The sequence below is a fragment of the Chiloscyllium plagiosum genome, unplaced genomic scaffold, assembly GCF_037043375.1.
Source record: "Chiloscyllium plagiosum isolate Xiang-an unplaced genomic scaffold, Cpla_swu_hap1 HiC_scaffold_42, whole genome shotgun sequence".
Classification (NCBI taxonomy): Eukaryota; Metazoa; Chordata; class Chondrichthyes; order Orectolobiformes; family Hemiscylliidae; genus Chiloscyllium; species Chiloscyllium plagiosum.
In genome coordinates, this window is record NW_028270180.1 from 51,389,032 (window position 1) to 51,411,801 (window position 22,770).

Sequence of the window (22,770 nt, forward strand, 5' to 3'; positions counted from 1 at the left end):
AATCATATTTCAAATTGTTTTAATTCCTTTTTGTATTCAAGCTGCCTCATCTGCCATTGAATTTCAGCCATTTGCAAAGATTCTGATGGTGAATTTAAATGTCAAGCTATAACTCTAATCATCTCCTTTTCTCACAGACAAACACAAACCCAGATCCAGCTTGTCTGCCAATTCTAAAAACTTTGCCTTGCTCACCTGTTGCAAAATCTCCAACTTCACTTCTTCCACATCCAGAGAACTCTTAGAAATAGAATGAACCAACACTTCACAAAGCACTGTTCAAAAAAACCGAATTCTACACTCGGAATAAAAGACATTAACAATTACCAAACACTGTGTTTGAGCCCAACAATTTCCCTGTGCACATTCTCCCGGTACCTGTGTGGGTTTCCTCTGGGTGCCCAGTTTTCCTCCCACAGCCCAAAGATGTGTAGTTTAGGTGAATTGGCCATGTTAAATTGTCCAGACTGTTCAGGGATGTGCAGGTTAGCTGCATTAGTCAAGGGTAAGTGTGGAATAATCGGGTAGGAGAACGGGTCTTGGTGGATTGGTGTGGACCTGTTGGTCCAAATGGCCTGTTTCCACACTGTAGGGATTCTGAACCTGAACCCAATTTGGAAATATCGGTTTCGAAACGGACAAGAGTCCCCTCTTTGCAATGGACCAGACCCGACTGCCTTAAAATGCTTTAAGATGCAGTCTGGACGCCAACTTTGTCTTATAGTAAAGGTAGATGTGAAATGGGTGTTCCAGATGTGATGCAGTTGTTCAAACCACTCAACTTAAAGCAAAACACAGTTTATTTAAACACTCTAATAAAAAATACATGCATAAAGAAGAGTAATGTAGACCAACTTAACTACTGAAAATGTGTTGCTGGAAAAGCGCAGCAGGTCAGGCAGCATCCAAGAAACAGGAGAATCGACGTTTCGGGCATAAGCCCTTCTTCAGGAAAGGGCTTATGCCGGAAGAAGGGCTTATGCCCGAAACGTCGATTCTCCTGTTTCTTGGATGCTGCCTGACCTGCTGCGCTTTTCCAGCAACACATTTTCAGCTCTGATCTCCAGCATCTGCAGTCCTCACTTTCTCCTCTAACTTAACTACTGGAAATCTTAACAGAATAATAGACATAGTACCTTCCACGAATGAACTGTTCCAATGTACGATCATCCCGTAATCTCATCCCTTGGCAAAAAGACACATCCAAGGCCAGTCAGTCATGTATGCAGTTCTCCAATCCAGGGGGAAACAGCATCAGGACAGATCTCAGAGAGATTAGCAGCTTGGGATCATTTGCGGAAGCATGAAACCCTGCTCCGACTCCAGGCACATGCTGATTGTTACAGCTCTGAAAAACTGGAAAGCCTAGTCTGTGCGTTCTGACCATTGTTATCACTATTTATAAAAAAAAAGAACCTAAACGCCTCCTATGTTATTTACTTCAGCCGTTTGCAGTAGGTAGTTCGGCCATTAAGATCTCTCTTTAAAGAAAAGGAGGAAATAACCTTTTTTAAAGTGACACCATTGTCAGAGATGTTATTTACCTGGTCCTTTACAATAATACTCAAGGGGCTTCCTCGTGTTCCTGACCACACGATCAGCTCAAAGAGCCAAACACAGAAGTCAGACGTTCAGTGGACAGGCACAGATGATGTTTAAAAGATGTGAGTCAAAGCTGCTGAAACCCCTATCCAACATGGAACAGCACATGACACACACCGGGAAGTGAACAGCAGCCCGACACACAATCCCCTGAACATGGAACACCACATGGAACACACCGGGAAGTGGACAGCAGCCCGACACACACCATTTCACTGTTTCTGAGCTTAACAATGCCTGCACGTGATACATTAGCGAGTCGAAAACCAAGACCAGGGAAAGATACAGAGGGACAGAGAGATTCACATTAAAAACAGTAACAGACAGTTCATTAACTGAGATCGTGTTGTGGAAATATGTAGAAAAAGACTGAGTAGTGGGACTAACTGTAGGATTGAACCCTTAGATAGCAAAATTACAAGAATGAGAACATTAAATAAAGTTATTTTCTGATCAGCTGAAATAGTTTGTTTTATCACATTCTGACTCGGCTTCACAGAACACTTCAAGCAGCATAAGCTGGGACAAGATGACAGACCAATATGGAGAGTTGCGCAGGCCATGCTAGTGCATTGCTCAGTAAATTGGATTATCTACCCAGCAAGACGAGTATTGCTAACCTTTACTATCATATGGGAACGATACACACATCAAATACACACAGCAGGGGAAGGTGTGTGTGTGTGGGGTGGGGGGGGGGGGGGGGGGGGGCGTGTATTTGGGGTGGTTGAATGCAAAAATCATTTTTTGAGATAAAATAGACTTGAAGGAAAATAGGTCAAATATGAACAACTGGCAGAGATTTGGATAATCGACACAGAGAGACTGAGGGAAGTTTCATGGACAGATGAGATAAAGTGCTTAAGAATATTAAAATACAGGCATTGCTAGATACAACAGCGATATATATCAGCGTGCACAGGAATGTCAGACGGATGGGATTTTGATATGATTTCGAATCAGATTTATTCCTGCAGGTTTCAGCCCGAGAGTGTCAGCAGCAGATTGTTGTCATGATTAAGTCTGTATTTCACAGCTCAAGGTTCAAACAATAGATGGGTTAAGACAGTGAAGTATATTATGGAGCAGTGAATATTTAAAGTTAATCATGGTCAGGGCAAAGGGATCATCAAAGTTGTGATTCGTCTGTTTCAAACAACACCTGCATGTTTCATCTCCCACCACCCTCCCCACCCCCCACCCCCACCCAAGCCACTCACCACCCTGACTTGGAAATATACTGCTGTTCCTTCACATACTTGGGTCGTTGGGTCAAACTCCTGGTATTCCCTCCTTATTGAATTGTGGGTCAACCTACAGCAGGTAGACTGCAGCGATTCAAGAAGGCAGCTCACTCTCACCTTCTCAAGGGCAAATAGAGATGGGCTATCAATGCTGGCCAGCCAGCAACACCCAAGTCCCACAAATGAAAGAAAATAAAATATATTGGCCAGGGATAGAATGGAATCCCAGGAAGGAAGTCGAGTTTGTAAACATAATAGACGACAGTGACCTCCAACGTCCCGATATTTAAATAACAAGGGCAGTGAGACAATGGTTCACATCTGCAACTGAGTAGGTCAACATAGAAACCCATGAATAATACTGTCAGAAGCAAGGAGGGAGACAGGAAATGAATTGGAGTCAAAGTATCACCAGGAACACTATTGGTCAAGAAGTATAGACTATATGAAAGAACAGAAATGCAGTCATAACTGGTTTACAGAAAAAATATCTGGACAGGAGAGGATAATAAATATATTGAATAATGCGAAGAGCATAATAGATCCACCATGATAACGAGAACCGATCATAATATGTAGAAAGATACCAAATAGAATTGGATAAACCCCTGTCCATTGTTGGAACATTCCAGTCTAATGTTCTCAGATTCTGATCCATTGTTGGAACATTCCAGTCTAAAGTTCTCAGATTCTGATCTCTTTTCCCCGTCTCTCTGGAGCCACTGATCCCTGTTAGTGTTGTCTGTGATTGCCCCCGCTCATACTGTGGAATAACATGTTGACGGAGCCCACTTATCAGTAAAAGATGGAAACTCTCCACTGGAATAATTACAATACATGGAGACTGACATTAATCACAGTCACTGAACAAAAAGGTTCAGTTAACCACTTCCTTACATCACATTTCATCTCATAATAAAAGGGAATATTTACTCAGTCTGGATGGAATGGATGTGGGTTACTGACGGACCGACTAGAAAACTTTCAATCGTTCTTTTTACCATTTCCTTGTATCTGGGAGAATTTCCAGAGCTGTGCAAGGCTGTATAAGTTCCACTCTGTTTACAAAAGGAGACTGGGATAAAATAACTGACCAGCTGCATAAAACGTCTGGTGGGGAAATTTCTGAATACACTAACTCAAGGGAGAAAGTGAGGATGGCAGATGCTGGCGGTCAGAGTCGAGAATGTGGTGCTGCCCTTCAGGCAGCATCCGAAGAGCGGAAGAATCCACTTTTCAGGTATCAGCCCTTCATCAGGAATGAGGCTTGTAGCTCTAATGTGCTGAGAGATAAATGGGAAGGGGATGGGAATGGGGGAAGGTCGCTGAGAATGTCATAGGCAGATGAAGTTGTGGATGGAGGTGATATGTCGGAGAGGATGGTGGAGCAGAAAGGTGGGAAGGAAGATGGGCAGGTAGGACAGGTCACGGAGGCTATGCTGACTTGGAAGGTTAATATGTGGGAAAGGACAATGAGGAAACTAGTGAAATCCACATTGATCCCGTGTGGTTGCAGGGTCCCAAGATGGAAGATGAGGCTTTCTCCCTCCAGGCATCCGGTGGTTAAGGGGTGGTGGTGGAGGAGGCCCAGGACCTTGGCGGAGTGTGCTGAAATGTTTGGACATGGGGCAGTGGGCTTGGTTTGTGTGGGTGTCCTGGAGATGTTCTCTGAAGTGCGCCGAATGTTAGCGCCCTGTCTCCCCAATGGGGAGGAGACAACATCGGGAGCAACGGAGACAGTAGGTGGTGTGTCTGGAAGCACAATTAAAACTCCGATGGATATGGAAGGATCCATTGGGGCCTTGGGCGGAGGTGAGGGGGGAGGGGTGAGGACGCAGGTTTTGCAATTCCTGCGGTGGCAGGGGAAGGAGTTGCGATGGGAGAGTGTTTTGGTGGGGGAAGTTGACCTGATGAGGTAGTCACGGAGGGAACAGTCTTTATTGAATGCAGATAGGGGTGTGGAGGGAAATATATATCTGGTGGTGGGGTCTGTTTGTAGGTGGCGCAAATGGGGGAGGAAAATATATTGTATATGGAGGTTTGGTAGGGTGGAAGGTGAGGAACAGGGATGTTATTTTCCTGTTGCATTAGCAGGTGTGGGATTCGAACGCAGAGGTGTGGGAATTGGATAGGATACGCTGCAGGGCATCGTCGGTCATGCGGGAGGGGAAATTGCGTTTTTTGAAGAAGAGGGCCATCTGAGATATACACTGGGTTCAGAACATGGTACTGTAAAAGCCGGCTAGATCAGACAGCATCCGAGGAGCAGGAAAATCGATGTTTTGAGCAAAAGCCCATCAGCAGGATCGGACATGTGCCCGAAACATTGCCTTTCCTGCTCATCGGATGCTGCCTAACCCGCTGTGCTTTTCCAGACCAGATTCTCGACTCTAATATGCAGTACTCGCTTTCGCCTACTCTCTAGGTTCAGCCACTTCTGTAATACTGTCTTGAATTTTGTTCTCCCTGCTATAGGAAAGATGTTGTTAAACATAAAAGGGTGCAGTAAAAATTTAAAACTATGTTGCTGATGTTGAGCTATACGGAGACTGTGAATGGGCTGGGGCTATGTTCCCTTGAGCGTTGAGTCTGAGGAGTGACCTCACTGAGGTTTATCGCGGTGAATCCCGATGCTCCAGGGTGAGCAACGTCAAAGATCAAGGCAATAGACAGGACAGTTATTCACATTATAACTGGACAATTACTCATGGGGCAAGTTGCCGAAATATGCAAGTAGACTGAAGAATGGGACTGGCCGGAATTTGGATGGTCCAGTCACAAGAATGAGAACAAAAATAAAGTCATTGCCATATCGACTGGAATGATTAGTTATATCACATTCTCAATCTACCTCAAAGAACCAGCCGTGACACCATAATTCCGGAGGAGATATCTGTTCAGCATGAAGCACTGTGCAGACCAGGCTCGTGTACTGCCGAACACAACCCTGCAATCGTTCCAGCGTGGAAATCTGGGCAGACCATAGCAGTGCATTGATCTATCAACCCTGTTCAGAAATGTTTTCAGCAGGGAGCACTGTGCAGACCGGGCTGGAGTACTGTACAATGAAAGCCACACTCTACTCAGAGTGGAAAGGTATGCAGACCACAGCTGGGCATTGATCTATAAACCCAGGTAAGACATGTGACAAGAGTGTGGAACTGTGTCCACCACCCCAGTACATTGCTCAGTAACACTGTTTTCGATCACTGTCCAGCGTTGGGAAACTTGCAGCCCATGCTGGGAGTGACAGAATGTGCAGATCCCATCCATTTACAGATCCATATCTACACTGTGTCTTTATAAGGGGTACTGTGGGTGTGAACATGACTGCCAGAGAGCGATCGCCTGGGAATCAGTTTAAATACCAACAAATGGGAGGAGTTTGGGGTATAGACAGTGAGGGCGAAATGGAGAGACAATGCCTTGGATGGATGTGTTCCCAGGTTCCAAAATGTTGAAATGTAAACGTTTCAACAGTATTCTGCAACATAAGCCAGTGTTTCCAGGAATGATGGGTGAACGGGATATTGCTCTGAGGTCAGATGATGGAGAATATTGGATGAGCAATTGTTCTGCAGCTTTGTAACTTGGAGGAGGGTCAGCACAGACTTCGACTCATTGGGCTGAATCTTTTCATATCTTGTCTCAGTGGCATTTCATTGAGTGTGACAGATGGATAGTCTGCACGGGGTTCCCTGGTACTATCTTATTGAACTCACCACATTAACTACCCAGCCCACCCCATGGTGTCCCTCTCATTCAATGCCAGCCTGTTCCTCCCACCCATCATGGCAGCAGGTACTCACCATCGCCCGGATATCCCTGGATAATACATGATCCCTGGCACTGGTGCCATCTTTAAAAGGCCAAAGGGCACACGGTTTAGCTTTCTCGGTTCAGAACTGTCCTGCACAGTTTACCCCGACCATGGCAGATAAGGGGCAAATATACGATGGTTTGTCGACAGGAACAAGGAAATCCTGGTTGATGGGCTAGTACAGAGGAGGACCATTCTCTTCCCAGAGGAGGCCACACCAGCAGACCCACCGAGCATGGTCTGAGCTCACCACCCAGCTCAGCGCAGTATCTACGGTCTGAGGAAATGTCCAGCAATACAGGAAAAGCATCAATAACCTTCCCCGTTCTGACATGATAAGGGTCACCGTATTCTCTCTGTTCCCTCAGTCACTGTATATCTGTTATAGCACCAACTCCCGAGCAAAGCTCATGCTTCGCCACTCTCACTTCATCGCCTTCTCTGTTCCCCCCCCCCCCCACTCTCTCTCTCTTCTCTCTTTCTTTCTCCCTCCACTACCCCACCTACACTAACAACATTGCATGAACACATCACTGTGGACTGACTCCCTCTGGACACTTCACCATGTCCATCCTCCCCACCTGCACCAACATTAAGAGCAAGGCCACCTGTCTATGTGTATATTTCTGATGAATATCCAAGAATTCCTGTGTTGACTGTATAGCGTGTCATAGAGAAGGAAGAAACTGTGGTCTCATTCGATGTAACGGCACTGTTCACCTCTATCGACAAAACCCTTGCCAGAGAAATAATAGCCAACCTGCTGTACATACAGAAGAGACAACAAGACGGGGAACCTATCAACAAAGGCGGCATACTCAAACTACTGGACCTGTGCCTCACAACAACGTTCATATTCAACAACCAAATATATGAACAAATCAACGGCACACCCATGGGCTCACTAATCTCTGGACTCATAGCAGAAGCGGTAATGCAAAGGTTAGAACAATCAGTCTGACCGCAAATTCAACCCAAACTCTGGGTCAGATATGCAGATGATACCTTTGTAATCATTAAAAACACAGAAATAGAGAACACACACCGGATCATCAACGCCACATTCACAGGAATCCGATTCACTAGAGAGGAAGAAAAGGACAATAACTCCCCTTCCTAGACGTGATGGTACAGAGAACACCGAACGGACAATTCACCACAAAAGTATACAGGAAAGCCACACACACAGACCGAGTCCTAAACTACAAAAGCAACCCCCCCAACACACACAAAAGAAGTTGCATCAAGACACTGTTCAAAAGGGCCACAACACACTGCATAACCCAGAACTGCAAAAAGAGGAAGAGGAACAATGTACTCGCCAAAAACGGATACCCCCGCAATTTCATCAACAGATGCCTAAGGGAAAGACAACGGAATGTGGACATGCTGCAACCCAAAGGACTAGCCACACTACCATACATCAAAAACATTTCTGAACTGACAGCCAGACTACTGCGACCACTCGGACTTATAACAGCACACAAACCAACAGCCACTCTCAGACAACAACTCACCAGGACGAACGACCCGATACCCGGCATGAGCAAAACCAATGTAGTGTACAAAATCCCATGGAAGGACTGCACTAAAACTACATAGGACAGCCAGGAAGACAGCAAACGATCCGCATCCATGAACACCAACTAGCCACGAAACGACACGATCAGCTATCCTTCGGAGCCACACACTCAGATGACAAGCAACATGAGTTCGACTGGGACAACACTACTATTACAGGACAAGACAAACAGAGAACATCCAGGGAATTCCTAGAGGCATGGCACTCATCCACAGATTCAATCAATAAGCACATCGACCTGGACCCAATATACCGGCCACTGCAGCGGAGAGCTGGAACTGACAACCGGAAGCGGCAGATAGAAATCAATATAAATGCCGGAGGAAACATCACAGAAGTGCTTCACAGGAGGTTCCCAAGCACTGAGGATGTCACCTAGACAGGGGACGAAACGTCTGCAACACAAATTCCCAGCTCGGCGAACAGAACCACAACTATATTTGAGGTGAGTACCTTTCATCTGTTAAACAATGTAATTCTTTTAACTGTATAATTCAGTAAAAGTGAACCAAATATTAATGAATCCACAACGAGCTGAAAGCTGACATTTCAAATGTGACCCAAAATCTGGGCATGGTTCAATTCTTGTGAAGTGGGTAACGCACATGCCTCTGAGCCAGAGCTCTGGGTTAGATTCCAATACCCGAACATGCGTGGTAGTGCCTCTCACTCTGGACCAGAAGGTCTAGTTTCAAGTCCTACCTGTCAAGGAGGTATGTCACAGTATTTCAAACCAGTCTGATGAACAAACACACAAGAGACTAATGTTGCAGATTTGGGGATTGTTGCCAAGTGGTTGTGGTGTACCTACCTCTGAGCCCAGAAGTCTACATTCAAATCCCACAGAAGTGTTTCAAAATGTGGCTGAACAAGTTGATTAAAATGGTTTTAGAACTGTGATTTGATGAAGAAAAAAGAGGCGTCAGTATTGAATTTCAAAATTTAGGCCTGAGTGATTTAAAACACAGCCATTCGTGTTGATTGGAGTCACATTTGCACATTCTAGTGGTATATAATATCATGAAGACCATGGATAGTGTGAATAGCCAAGGTCTGTATCCCAGGGTAGCGAAATCCACAACTAGAGGAAGTAGATTTCAGGTAAGATGGATAGAGAGTGGTGCATGTATGCAATGAGCTGCCAGAGGAACTGGTGGAGGCTGTACAATTGCAACATTTAAAAGGTATCTGGATAGGGACATGAATTAGAAGGATTTAGAAGGATATGGAACGACTGCTGAACAATGAAACAAAGTTAATTTACGACATCTGTTTGGCACGAATGAGTTGGACCAAACGGTGTGCTGTACAACTCTATGATTCATTGATGCAATTAATTATGATCTCTTTATAATCTTATGGGACCTTCTTCACCTTCCACGATATAACTAATCTTGATGTCATCCATAAACGTGCTCACGATACCTTATATTATTTACATCTAAATTATTGATATAAATGACAACCAAAAGTGGATCCAGCACCAATTCCTGTGGACTGCCGCTGGTCACAAGCCTCCAGTCCAAATGACAACCCTCCTCCATTACCCCCTGTCTCCCGCCAATGAGCAGAAACACACACACACATACAGACATACAGAGACACAGACACAGTTCTGTCTTTAAGGCAGAGATAGATATGATTTGATAGATAAGTGGATCAAACATTACAGAGGGAATGGCGGGAGAATTTTGTTGCGAAACATGCCAGCCATGATCGAACAGCTGATCAGACTCGATTAACCAAACACTCTAGTTATGCAACAATTTCATACGCTTTGTGGTTTACGCTATCGGAAATGTCTACCTCAGAGAGCAGTGCGGCTGAGTTTGATAAATACTTTACTGAACAGAGTCAATGGGAATGTGAGATAGGTTTGAGGGGCTGAATGGTAAATTTCTTTCCTATTCGTTGTGCCCTCATGTCTCAAAAAAGAGAACCTGACTTGCTGTGAAGTTCATACAGTTTTAAATTTAGAGGTTCCCCCATTTAAGATTGAGATAAGGAGGTTTCTATCTCCTTAGGGTTGTGCTCTCTGTGGTATTCTCATCCCCAGGGAACAGTGAAGACTGGACCATTGACGATTTTCAAGACTGATCTTGACTGACCTTTGTTGAACAGGAGAGTCAGTGTTTATTGGTAATAGACAGGAAAAGGAGTTTTCAGCCACAAACAGACCAGCCATAATCTTTATAAACTGATAGGCCGGCTGGAGCTCCTATCTCATATGTTGTTCTCTCACTGCAACCTTTGAGCCTGTTACAGAGGGAGAGGAAGACCTCATTCAGCCAGTCAGTATCGCTGCAATGAGGTAGGAGGAGCCCATTCTGCCCATCTAAGGAGATACACAGGAATAGAATGAAGGATTCAGTCGTAGTGTAATAGAGATATACATCAGGAATGGTCCAACTCATCTGTGCCAACCAGATATCCTACAGTAATTAATCTCATTTGCCAGCATTTCGCCCACATCCCTCTGAATCATTCCTTTCCATATATCCATCTGGATGACGTTAAATATTGTAATTATACAAGTCTCCATCACTTCCTCTGGCAGCTCATTCCATCCACATACCATACACTGTGTGAACAAGTTGCCCCTTAGGTCCCTTTGATATCTTTCCCCTCTCACTATAAACCTATGCCCCCTAGTTCTGGACTTCCTTACCCAAGGGACAAGACCTTGCCTATTTACCCTATCCATGCCCCTCGTGATTTTATAAACATCTATAAGGTCACCTCTCAAAGACAATAATTTATTTTAATGTGTAGTGACTGCGACAATTTTTCAACACACAGCACTAACGGTCAAAAATGAAATTATTTATTAAGATTATTGGTTGTGTTGTTAAGGGGATGCATGTTAATCAGGCTAATAGGAAATATCCCCTCTTCCTCAGTGTCTGTCTGGTGAAAATTGAGCACATGACTGATATTGCAGAATAATTCCATTGCTGCATCTGAAAGGCCACATTTCTGACAGGATAGCGATCCCCCCAAATCTTAGTCTATATCCTGTGCTCATCTTTATACTCTCAGGGTTCAGGATCATTGACTGTACGAACTATACCTGATCATCTGGCAACAAATGGCCGGAAGGAGGATCACTGAGATCAGAAACAATTCGACACTCAGCTACACAGCACAGCAGGAGGCCATGCAACCTTTCTGTGCAGGTACACAGGAACAGGGAAGCCCTGGTCAGATACCAGGAAATACAGAATAGAGACTTAGTTTCAGGTGGAAATCTGAAACTAGTGGAATTCCTCCGGGATCGTTGTGGGGTCATCAACAGATTGAAATCTAGATTATTGAGTTGGATGAAGGGGCTGAATGTACTGGAGCTCAATTTGCTCAGACACCAGAATAGTCATTCATAAGATGTCAAGTGGTGACACTGTGTCTGCAATGGGATACAGACAGGGGAGGGTCGTGAGCAAACCTTCAGCAAAAAGAATGGCACAAAGTCGGTGACGGGCTGTTTGTGTTTTGGAGGAAGCATAAACCCACCACACTCTCAAACAAAAACTAACAAATTTAAAAGACCCATTACATCCCATGGACAATACCAACGTCGTCTACAAAATTCCCTGCAAGGACTGCCACAAAAACTACGTAGGACAAACAGGAAGAAAGTTAGCCACCAGGATACACGAACACCACCTAGCTACAAAAAGACACGACACTCTCTCTCTCGTACCCTACACATGCAGTAAAAAAAAAACGCCATTTCGACTGGGACAACACATCTATCCTGGGAGAGGGTAAGCAAAGACATGCCAGAGAACTCCTAGAGGCCTGGCAACCCAACCACATCGCCTTAAACAAGCAAATAGATCTAGATACTATCTATCAACACCTCAGAAATCGAACAGGAAATGACATCACCAAAAACCCCAGGAACCCCATCCAGGACAAACATAAAAATAGAAAGCAGGAGACAACAGCTTCGCTTCACTTGGAGCTTGCCACTGATGCTGTTGCTTAGCCAGGTAATGAAACGTCTGGATATCAAATCTACAGATCAGCGAGCAAACCTACACCCCATATAACACCATAAACTATGTAACTGGAGGCAGAATGCAGAACTAGGTGGTACAAAGGGATTCCTGTGTCCTGGTACGTAAAACGCATCATGTTAGTCTGTAGATGCAGCACGTGATTTGGAAAATAAATGCAATGATACTCTTGCAAAGAGTATTGGGTCTGATCTTAAGGAAGTTTTACTGCATCTGTACAGGCCGTTGCTGAGACGACATCTGATGGACTGGATGTGGTTGTAATTCCACTGAAGTGAAAAACAAAGTATTTTTGAAACTTTTCAAAGATGTTTCTCTTTACTCATTCTTGAGATGAAGGCATTATGTTATGTACGATTAGATGTTTAGGCCTGAGAATGAGAAATGTTCTTATTGACCATATAAGGTGTTAAGCAGGTGAAAACCTGATGAATATTTCATCTTGTATGCGAGAATAGACTGGAGAAGTAATTTAAGACGAAGACGTATTTATTTAAAAACAGATTTTATGAAGATATTAAAAATTGTATTTTAAAAGTATACCGGAACATGTAAACACATCTTCAAATCTAATGATGCTATTTGTTACGAAAGTATTGGCTCTGCATACAGCAGAGCCAATGATGTACCTACATGGAGAAGGGAATGCAATGGAGTCGTACAGTTCAAACACTGTCCAAAAGAGATCTCATTTGGTTCAGTTTGGGGCTGGATAATGTTATTGTGAGATTCAACTCAGAGAGGCAGGAAATGTATTCTTCCTGAGAAGGAACAGCTTCTTGCTCCCTTCCTCTCTGTGTTCCTTTTCCCAGCAATGTGTGTGAGCTGAAAACTCCTCAGTCATCTTTGCCTCTCATGGAGGATTCCTGTTGAGGTTTCACTGGAATCGCTCCACTGCCTGAAGTAAAGGGAATTCAGCAAAATCATCTATTCCAGGAAGTGATCCCATTACCAGTAGCTTGTAAGAACAGAATAGCTCCATAATCTGAATGATATTTGGAACAATCACTTCTGTTCTCTTTCATCATGAGTTCAATTAATATTTCGGCACAGTTCTTCCAAATTAACGTTCTGCCGAGATTTTGTTGTTCTGTTGGTCATCAAACGTGTGCATGTGTCAGTACTTTTAGAAAGAGAAACATTGGTGCTCAGATTTGTAATATCCAAACTGTCATGTAGCTTTCCAACGTAATTTGAGTAACTTTGGTTGGGTGATAAATTTGTTAATTTTAGCTGATTAAAGAATCCTGCGAAATTTGTTCCTAACCCTGACCGAGTCTGCGACCTATATTGTTGGTCAAATCACCAACCCGTTTGCATTAGCATTTGCAGTGAGCAGTGGAATGATGGAACGAGGGAAGTGAATAGTGACCTGGAGGATAGATCGGTGAGCCTGATGTAAATAGTGCGCACGTTGTTGGAGAGGATTGTGAGGGAAAGCATTTCCATGCAGTTGCAGATGCAACTACTGATTAGTTATAGTCAACATGATTTTGTGCTTGGGAAATCATTTCTAACAAAATTGATTGCGTTTTTTGGAGAGGTGACAAACAAGTTTAATGAAGGTAGTGTGGTAGACGCTGTCCATACAGCGTTCAGCAATGCATTTGACAGGATGCCGCATGACAGACAAATTTCTAAGTTTAGGTCATAAATGGATCCAAGGTAAGCTAGCCAATACACTGCAAAATTAAAGTGAAGGTAGGAGGCCGAGGTTGATAGAAGACTGTTTTTCAGACTGGAACCCTGTGACCAGTGGTGTAACAGAAGGTGCTGAGTCCACTGCCTTTGTCATTTATATAAATGAATTGGATGTGAATATTTCCCTGTTTATTAGGTTTACAGATGACATCAAAATTGGAGGTGCAGTGGCCAGCAAGATTTACCTTGGAGTACAATGGGGCCTTGATCAGATGGGGCAATGGGCCAAGGAGTGACAGATGGAGTTAAATTTAGATAAATGTGAGGTGTTGCATTTTGGAAAGGAAAAATACGGCAGGATATATACAATTAATGGTAGGGTCCTTGTGAGTGTTGTTGAACAAAAGAGTGCAGGATCATTGTTCCTTAAAAGTGGAGTTGCAGGTAGACACAGTGGTGAGGAAAGAGTTTGGTATGTTTGTCTTTATTGGTCAGTGCGTTGAGTATGCAAGCTGAGAGATCATATAGCAACTGGGCAGGATGTTAGTGAGGTGACATTTAGAATATTGTGTCTAATTTGGTTCTCAGGATGTTGTTAAACTTGAGAGAGTGCAGAAATGATTTACAAGGATATTGCCGGGCATGGAGGAATTGAGCTACAGGAAGAGGTTGAACAGATTGGGGATTGTTTACTCTGGAGCATCGGAGGCTGAGGCGTAACATTATTGAGGTTTATAAAATCATGAGGAACATGGATAAGCTGAATATCCAAGATCTTTTTCCCAGGATCGGTGAGTCTAAAACTATCGGACAAAGGCTTAAGGTGAGAGGAGAAAGACATTAAAGGGACAAAATGTTCTTGCAGACTGTAGTGTGTGTGCATGGAATGAGCTGTCAGATCAAGTGATGCAAGCTGCTAAAGTTCATTAAATTATTGACAGAGATTGAGTCATGAATAATGGGAGACAGACAGGAAAATGGGGCTGAGACCACAACCTGATCATCCACAAACATAGTGCCTGGTGGAGAGGTTTTATAGTGACGAACCACTAATCTTGCTCCTAAGTGTGATGTTCCAATGTTCCATTCCGCCCCTCCAACCTGCTAGACAGGAGCAGTCGGAGGCCACTTACTGCTATAACCTGGTGGACAGAAACAGGGAAGATCATTCAGAGATCTTTCAGTGATCTAGCTCCCCTGACTCTCTGGAATATTGAATTCCTGATATTCACTACTCTCTGTTTGAAGAAATCATTGTCTGTCAGACAAGGGCTGAGCTAAGAGCGACTGACCCTGATATCAAGGCAGTTTTTAACTAAGGATGACATCAAGGAGCCTGAGAAAAATCGCACTTCACGAGAATCTATTGCAAACTCTCCAGTGTTTGGAGTCATTCACAGCACAAGGGAAGATGTTTATCATCATAGTTCATCAATCATCTCAGCTGTGGGATATCACTGCAGGAGATCCCCAGGGTAGCTCCCTCAGTCCAGGCATCTCTAGTTTGTCAGAGGGAATCTCTGCAGTGTGGAAGCAGGCCACTCAGCCCATTCAATTCTCACCAAACAGAAGTGGGGATATTCACTCTAAGTTACACAATGTTCAGAACACTTCGCCATCCCTCAGTTCCTAAAGTAGTCTGTGTCCATGCGCAACAAGACTTGGACAGCATTCAAGTTAATGTGTCGGCAACATTCATGCAACAGCGCTGCCAGACACTGCACATTTCCACAGTAAACGAAGGTGTTCATTCTGCACCTCAATCTGGTTTCACATGAATGTGGGAAAGTCATTCAGCCCATCAAAACTATTGTGCAAAGGAGGGACAGCCCATTCAGTCTCTCCTGCCTGTCACACAGGAAGACAAGCAGTCTGTCCAACACCACACGTCACTTACACAGGATCAGAAAGAGACCATTTCACACCTGGAGTCATTAAGAATAAACAGGAAGAGGTCATTCAGCTTCTCAAGTCACTAACTAGGCACAGGAAGATGTCAGAGATGCTCCAACATCACAAACAAATGGAGCAGGGCCTGAACAGATAAGACTGCTCCACCTTGTTCCTCGTGGCGTCATGATTCATAGTACATGCGTGTTAATGTAACATGATATCCTGGGAGGAGGAATGAAGCCAATTTTAACCAGTTTCAAAGTCATCTTCCATTGCTGAGAGAGCAGACCCATGTTCTCTCTGGAAGTAAACAGCTAGTGGTTAACGGCTTACTGTTTCAGAATGAAGGTATTATGGCTTCTGACAGGATTGTGTACAATCTAACATTGAGTGCAGGGCCACATAGTAAGTGTGCATGAAACTGTTCAGAGTTCATTCAGAGCCTGTACCTGACAGTCAAATGAAATGAGGTCTCTGCACAGGCATACAAACTATCAGGAATCGAGCATCCTGTGGAAAGTATGGAATTTCTCACCTTATCAATGACTGCTTGAGACATAATGAATGTCCATCCATAACCATCAAGTTTCAACTTCTTATTCTCTCACAGCGCTGCAGGTTAAACACATAGTTACTGCACTCTCTCCTTTAGGAAACATCATGCGAGGGTTCAGTCCAGTGAAACTCCTTTGCACTGTCTCAGTAACATGGAGATCATTATTTATAAAGCAGACTCTTTGTACACAATACTGGCTAAATACTGGCTCATCAAAACGCTACCATTGAGTAAGATATATTTGCTCTGGTACTTTAATAATTTTCCATGATGGACCACATATCCTTAACAGTAAGAATTACTTCACTGCCCCATACGAATTCTGTTCCTGACTTATAACCAAGGATATCTAGGTCTTTTTTCAACAACAGCCCTTCCCAACCTCTCACCATTTAATAAACGTAAATATTACTGATGGTATTTGTTGTTCACATCTGAATCATTTTTATACCTTGTGCACAGCTATTGCAGAAGAGCTGATCCTTCTGATACCCCACAAGGTTTCCGCCCAGAGAAAAAAATCACTACTCTGCTCATTTTGTCCATTATCCAATTTTTAATACATATGGTGTATATTCCACCTTTACCTACCCATGGACTCTAACATTCTCCACCCACCTGTATTCAACAATGTCAAACTTCGTCTGAAAATTCAATTACTCCACTGCGGCTGGTTCTCAATTGTCAACGACACAACTGACAGAGTCCACAAACTCCAGTAGGTTTAGCAAAGATAATTTCCCTTTACTGAATCTAGGCCATATCTATCAAATCATTATTTTCCAAGTGTCTAGTTGCCACACTCTTATAAAAGGTCCCAACGATTTTTTCACAGCTGACATGAAGCTATTTAGTTTTTTGTTTGTCCTCTCCGTCCTGTTTTAAATGTTTAGTTTTACAATTGCTGCTTTCCAATCTGCAGGATCCTTTCTCGTATGTAACCAGCTTTAAAGAATAATCAGTAATTCTTTTGTTAGCTCTATTGCCACCTCCTCGATATTCTGGGATGTAGCTCAGCAGAAACAGCATCTTACTAACCTTCAATTCGATTAGATTTTCAAAACCATACTCTTCATTAATTCTAGTTTCGTGCAGTTCCTCATTTTCGCCAGTCCCGCTGTTCGCTAGTATATCTGGGAGTTTGCTTCTGTACCATCCTCAGGGACATAAACTCCAATGTATTCCTCTCAGCTGGCAGATGCCTTCTGACAGCCAGTGAATAGTTCGTAGGACTGCATTCGGAGATGATGAATATGTTAACAACTCCTGCCTGGAAAGTTCCAGAACTGATCCAGTTCACTTCATGATGAGTGTCAGCACATTTCTGTCCCTCGTGTGAGGCTAGAGGTTATACTGATGGAGGGAACACAGCTCAGTGACCACCTCATTTTTGAAAGGTTCACATTTTATGTTTGGAATTGGTTCAGCTTAGAAAAATATTCCTGGAAATCCCAGGGAGGATAATACAATGCCCAGCCCCTCGCCATGTACAGGGATTTCCTTCTGTGTAGTCTCGGCTACATTTGTTTCCCATGGACCCAAACACTCTATAAATGCAGTGTCCAGATCTCTCTGAATACATGCAGCAGTGGATAATACACACCCGAGAAAAGCATCCTCAGAACCTGCCTTTACTGTCTAATAACAGGCGCAAGTCTAATTACCACACACACGGTGCATCCATTTCATGTTGAAAATGTTTCTCATCCTGGCTGAAAAAGCCGTTGCATCTCTGCACAGTCCCACAGGAACATGGGGAAAGGGGTTATGTTAGAAGAACATTTTATTTTCCCTTTTTATTTTCATTCTACAGTTGACAATATAAAATTACGTTTCTCTGTATCTCAGCAACTATAAGTTCAGCACCAGTATTGCTGCTGGAGTTGATCACCACACTCAGAGAAGAATGATACAGGGAATATACTTCACTTTAAACAGGGACATATCTAGATTGAAGTGATGTTCAGGAATATGGGGAAATGGGTTATGTTAGAAGAAGGTCCCTTTTTATTTTCATTCTACTTCATCATCAGCTGTTCCTTTGTTTGCTTTTCATTTCTTTCTCTGTCTCTCTGTCTCTCTTTCTTTTCTCTCTCTTGTTGGACATTTCACCATCCATTCAACTAACCTCCCCCTCACTCATCCAGCTATCCCTGATATAAATAATATTATTTCTCGGTTGCTTTCACTGTTGATGTAGGGTCACTAGACTTCAAACTTTATCTCTTTTCCTTCTGACGGAGGCTGCCAAACTTGCTGAGATTGGAGGAGGTGTCAGAAGAGAACTGGAACGGTAAAATCTGAAGTTACCAAAGGGGCAGATGACAGCTAAATCAACAACTGCACTGAGGCAGAGGTGGAGACTGGGGATATTACAGAGCTGCGTGGAGGCAGGTTTGATGGCAGAGAGAATATAGAGAAACAGTTGAGCGTAAATGGAAGATTCAATGGTCAGAACAATGTTGTTCCTTCTTCGAGGTTTATGAGTGAGGAGTCTGAAATTGTTGGAAATGAAGTGGAGTTTGTGACTGAAACTGAAGATAACAAATTATACATTTGTTAAATATAAAAACCGGATAAGCAATAACCTTAAACATCGTTTATAGAATCGACAGAGATAGCCTTATCAGGAAAACCAATAATAGCGAGGATGTGATAGTAACCAGCTTGAATAATTATCAGTACGGCTTCTATCCGCAATTCGAACCATGCCCAATCCCGTGAAAGATAGTAAAGACCATCGGATAAACTCCTGTCCGTTATTGGAACATTCCAGTCTAATGCATTCAGACTCTCATCCATCGTTGGAACATTCCAGTCTAATGTCCTCAAATTCTGATCCTTTGTTGAAACATTTCAGTCTATTGTTCTAAGATTCTCTTCCTCTCCCTCTCTCTGTCACTGCTGATTCCAATCGTGTTGAGGATGATGCTGCCTCTGACACTATGGGATAACAGGTTGAAGGAAGCCCCTTTCTAATAGAAGAGGAAACCCTCCAGTGACGCAGTTAGGATCCATGGAGACTGACATCAATCACAGTCACTGTACAAACAGCTCCGGTTAACCCCTTTCACAACAACCCTGACCTATCACAATACTACTTGATCTCGGTGGGATGTTGACATCGCTGACTATTGGGTGAATTGTACATCTCCAATTGTAAAGTTAGAGGAGAGGGAGAGAGACGATGATTTCTTTTCACTCGCTCAATAATTCTCCTGTGTTTTGGCGGGGTAGGAATTGCTGGGCTACCGAGGCCATCTGTGTCTGATCACTAGGCCTGCTGCATACTTTGGCTTTATTTATTTATGTTTAACTTTGACATTTATCTTACCAGCATTACACGGCTTAGGTGGAGTTAGGCATTTTGACAGTCTCCTACAGTGCCATAGACGGTGTAGATACAGTCCATTCCTTGTGGTCCTTGCAGCCACGGTCTGGTCCTGTGGAGTGACGGACAAGATCTCCCAGAACCAGGATTCTTAGTTTTACCCTTCGCCAGTTATTGCTGGGGTCACAGCAGGGTTGGAAGGCAGGAAATCTCACCGAGCTGCTGCACTCTCTCTTTGAGATTTCTCTCTGAATTGTCTTTTGAAGTTCTTTCTTCCAGGTTTGAAGAACTGCATGTGAGACAATCTGTTTCCTGAATTTGTTTATTGCCAAGTGTGTGTTTCTCGGATGTTACCATATTAGAGTAGTTACTGGTTAGTAATTAAATGACCAATTAATCTGTTAGGTTTTCCAATAAATTAAATTATTAATATTCCCCCTGATTTGTCAAAGGCAGCTTTGACAAAGGGTCACTTAGACATGAAACGTCACCTCTTTTCCCTCCTTACAGATGCTGCCAGACCTACTGAGATTTTCCAGCATTTTCTCTTTTGGTTTCAGATTCCAGCATCCGCAGTAATTCGCTTTTTTCCCCTGTTTTTGCTGTATTTTGTCTGCAGTGTTTGAATAAATTGTGTTTTGCTTAATGTTGAATATTTCGACCAAGCGAATTACTTCTGAACCACGGCACCTCACAATTACCTTTAAAATAAGAATATGTTCAGGTCAAGGCTACCTTCGTCATGTATTGTGAGGGGAGTCTGCTCGGGTCCATAGCAAAAAGGACAGAAATGATGTTATAATTGGATAAGTATGTAATGGACAACATGTTGCAGAAATATGGGGTTTGAAAGTGGAATGCACCGAGCTGGAGGAGTAACAGCTCATTCAGGAATTATATCGGATACACAATCACCTCATAGATCCAGCCGAGAAACGTATAAGACCAGATGAGATATCTGTTCAGCACGGAGCACCGTGCAGACCAGGCTCAGCACAACTCAGTTAACTGTCCAGGATGGAGCACTGTGCAGACCAGGCTCCATACAACCCAGCAATCTGTCCAGGATGGAATATTGTGCAGCTGTCACTAATACACTAGCTATCAGTCCAACACGGGGAGTTGTACATACCACACCAGTGCACTGATTCAGAAACCTGGACGAAATGTTCTGTCCAGGATGGGGTGAAATGCAGCGCACCCCAGTGTGTTGCTCTATAATCGTTGACAAGGTAACTGTTTAGTATGGGGAGCTGCGGAGTTCATAGCGGTGAAGTGATCTGTAAACCTGGAGCAGTTACCCTCCCAGCATGTAGAACTGTGTACACCCCCAATGCATTCAACTGTAAACCAGGAGCACTTACACTCACAGCATGTAGGACTGTGTACACAACCCCAGTGCATTGATCTGTCAACCAGGAGCAGTTACCCTCCCAGCATGTAGAGCTGCGGGAGATCACTGCAGGACTTCCTCAGAGTAGCTCCCTTAGCCCAATGTATCATCATAGAATCCCTACAGTGTGGAAGCAGATCATTCAGGTCCATTGAGTCCAAACCGAGCAGAAATAGGGATATTCACTGAAGTTTACATAATGTTCAGAACAAGTTGTCTCCTTCAGCTCTTGAAGCAGTCTGTGTCCATGTGCAACAAGACCTAGACAACTTTCAATATCGTGCTGTTAAAGTCTGGATAACATTCATATAACAGCACTGTACATTTCCTCAGTAAAAGGAGGAGCTCATTCAGCACCTCAGTTTGAGTTCACAAAAATATGTGGAAGTCATTCAGCCCATCAAACCATTGGACAAGACGTACGATAGCCCATTCAGCCCCTCCTGCCAATTACACAGGAGGTGGAGGAGTCTGCTCACTCCCACACGTCACTTACATGGGATCAGAAAGAGATCATTTCACACCCGGAGTCATTAAAAAGGAACAGGAAGAGGTCATTCTGCTTCTCAAGTGTAGTCTCAGCTCCATTTGTTTACCACGGGCCCAGACACTCGGTAAATGCAATGTCCAGAGTGGGGCCACCAGACCCTCGGGTCTCCCTGAAGGAACCCAGCAGCGGACAACACAGACCTGCGAAAAGCATCCACAGAAACCCCACTGACTTTCAAAGGACAGGACTAAGACAATTCCCCACACCCATGGTGCACCCATTCAGTGTTGAAAATATCTTCACCTCCTCAGATTCTCTTCCTGGCTGAAAAAGCCGTTGTATCTCCACACAGTCCCACAGTAACAGTTCCTCTCTCCAAAGAAGCAGTTGACAACGGAACATTGCGTTTCTCTATATTTCTGCAACTATAGCGGCAGCACCAGTATTGCTGATAGAGTTGATGATCACACTCAGAGAAGAGATTCAGTAGGAACATAATTCACTTTAAACTGGGATATGTCTAAATCCATGTGATATAAGGAATATACGAAAAGGGAAATGTAAGAGTCACTTGCCATTTTATTTTCCTATAGGTTCATCATCAGCAATGACTTTCCTCGCTTTTCATTTTTTCGCTGTTTTTCTGGCCATTTTTCCATCCATTCATTTCAAACCTTGCCCCCAACCTTCCCTCCAAATCAGAGTGGGGGGACACTGTTGTTTGTAATATCTATAAATGATCTGGAAGAGGGCACTGTTTGTATGACCAGCAAATTTGGAGATGACACGAAGATTGGTGGATTAGCAGAAAGCATAAGGGGCTGTCAAAGAATACAGAAGGATATAGATAGACTGGAGAGTTGGGCGGAAAAGAGACAGATGGAGCTCAGTCCAGACAAATGTGAGGTGATGCATTTAAGCAAGAGTAATTCTAGAGCGAACCATAGAATGAACGGAAGAGCCTTGGGAAAACTTGATGGGCAGAGAGATCTGGGAGTGCAGGTCCATTGTACCCTGACGGTTGTTGCACAGGTGGATAGAGTGGTCAATAGCGAATATAGTATGCTTGCCTTCATTCGATGAGGTATTGGGTATAAGAGCTGGCAAGTCATGTTAAAATTCTACAAGACATTGGTTCGGCCGCATTTAGAATATTGTGTACAGTTCTGGTCGCCACATTACCAAAAGGATGTGGAGGC